Source organism: Macrobrachium nipponense, chromosome 15, assembly GCF_015104395.2.
Source record: "Macrobrachium nipponense isolate FS-2020 chromosome 15, ASM1510439v2, whole genome shotgun sequence".
NCBI lineage: Eukaryota > Metazoa > Arthropoda > Malacostraca > Decapoda > Palaemonidae > Macrobrachium > Macrobrachium nipponense.
In genome coordinates, this window is record NC_087208.1 from 30,001 (window position 1) to 32,497 (window position 2,497).

General features: G+C 38.4%; 1 long non-coding RNA gene across 1 annotated transcript; it reads right to left on the reverse strand.

The window, feature by feature from the left end:
• Positions 1-268: 268 nt before the first annotated feature.
• On the reverse strand, positions 269-891 carry LOC135226766 (uncharacterized). The gene is made up of 3 exons (XR_010317264.1): positions 763-891; positions 536-602; positions 269-376 (listed from the first exon to the last, which is right to left on the reverse strand). It is a non-coding gene; the product is annotated as an uncharacterized LOC135226766 (long non-coding RNA).
• Positions 892-2,497: the final 1,606 nt, after the last annotated feature.

Genomic DNA, 2,497 nt, shown 5'->3' on the forward strand with positions numbered 1-2,497 from the left:
GGAAGCATGAATTCGGCACAGTTCCTAACACCGGCCCTGGACAACATTAACAGGATTACTGTCGTAGCCTACATAGCCAACTCATATGTTATAAAGAACATCAAAAGGGATGCATAAATCAAAACACCTGAAATTAATTCATCTTTAACTTTAATTGGTACTATTTATGTAAAACTGTATACACATATAAAAATACTATACACAAAAATTAGTATACACATATAAAAATACTATACACATATAAGATTAAATTGCAATTATATACAGAGCTGCTACTAGTATTTTAATTTTACATTTCATAGTTGCTCCTAGAGGCTCCTCATTTTGTCTAGCTAGCCTACTGCAGTATGTACACAAGCTCTCCGGGAACTCCAATCTGTGGATTAAACAAAACATGAAATTTATTATTTACGTACTGTTATGAGCTGTAATCTACACAAAATTCCTTTCATCTTACAAGCATTTCTATGTCATCAACATATTAAAATGATTTTTCACAACTAGTGGTTGTAGTAGGCTACAGCATGGCCCATACCTTAACATGGTGAATTGTTCACCACCTCTCCAGGAACTCCATTCAATGAAGTGTACTGTATAGCAATCTGTGGATTAAACAAACAATGCAATGTAGAAATATTATTTACTGCAATGAGCTGTAATCTACATAAAATTCCTTACATCTTATAAGAATTTCTATGCCATTTATATGAACATTAAAATGTTTTTTCACAACTAGTGGTAGTAGTACAGTATGGCCCATACCTTGACATTGATGAATAATTACAGTTGCTCCTCATTTCTGATAACTAGCCTACGATGTATACATACACACAACATGCACATAACTTCTCCAGGAACTTCACTTAATGAAGTGGGTACTGTGCAGTCATCTGTGGGATTTGAAAAAAAAAAATGAAATGATAGATATTACACTATGAAATGTGTTAATGTAATTTACATTATGAACGATTGACAAAAAGTTTTTCAAAACTCCAGCATGGTCCATACCTTGACATTGATGAACAGCAAGCACTGAGCGCTCTAGGACATTCATTCAATGAAGTGCACTGTACAGTAACCTGTGGATTAAAACACACATAAAATGTACTGTTAGTATTCTTTCATTGCTTTTAACTCATGAGATAGCATTATGTACACGCAATGTGTTTTACTGTATCAATAGGTCATTGATAAACATTACAAAGTTTTTCACAACTGGAACAGTATGACCCTTACCTTGACACTAATGAAGATCTGGATCTGTGGGCATGGATGTGGAGAGGAGGTATGGAGAGAACATCATTGTTCGGAAAGAGAATCTCCTTCCAAAGACACTGGTTGCTGTTTTTCTGGAGTGTTTTCAGTTCTTTGCCTTTTGAACTGAAAAAACCTGTCAAGTGGTTTGCTGCTGACGTTTTTCAGCTGTCTCCTGTACGGGTTAACTAAATTATCGTCAAGATAATCAATAGCCCGGTTAACCAGTTCTTTATCAAGGTGATGCTTTTTGAAGAACTCTTGGAATTTCTCCCAGTGCAAAAGCATCTCCTTGATGTCTTTAGAAGCTGACTCCTTGACTTCCTCCTCTCCAGACACCTCCTCAGCAAAAATCTGCTGCTGCTCCTTGTGAAGTTCCTGGAGTTCTTCTGTTGTCAGTTCTGTATTATGTTCTGCAACCAGCTCTGCAACATCATCAGCACTCACCTCCAAGCCCAAGGACTTGGCCACAGAAACAATTTCCTCTACGTCTTGGTCAGGCATAACGGGCTCAGCTTCAGGAACAGCTGCAGGCTGACTAGGGCATCAAAAACTTCCAAAATCCCTAAGAGGAACCCCATCAGGCCAAAGGTTTCTCCAAGCTGCTTTTAGGGTTCTCTTGGAGACATCTGCCCATGCCTTGTTTATGAGCCTGACACAACTAAGAATATGGAAATGTTCCTTCCAGAATTCGGCCAAGGTTAAGCTAGTTTCACTGGTCACTTCAAAACACCTATGGAATAGTGCCTTGGTGTATAATTTTTTGAAGTTTGCAATGATCTGCTGGTCCATGGGCTGGATTAGTGAGGTGGTTCTGGCTGGCAAAAATTTTATTTTTAGCCAACTAAATTCCCCAGCCAACTCATGTTCCATGTCTGGGGGGTGGGCAGGGGCATTATCCAAAATGAGGACTGCCTTGAGTGGCAATTTTTTTTCCTGGAGGTATTTTTTTATAGTGGGGGCACACACTTCGCATATCCACTCTCTAAAAATTTGCCTTGTTACCCAGGCTTTTGAGTTTGATTTCCACATAACACACAACTTTGTCTTGTCTACACTGTGCTTCTTAAAAACTCTGGGGGTTTCAGAGTGGTAAACTAGAAGAGGATTTATTTTCAATTCACCACTAGCATTTGCACAAAACAACAAAGTAAGCCTGTCTTTCATAGGCTTGTGGCCAGGCAATTTCTTTTCCTCTTTTGTTATGTAGGTTCTCTTTGGCATTTTCTTCCAAAAGAGTCCT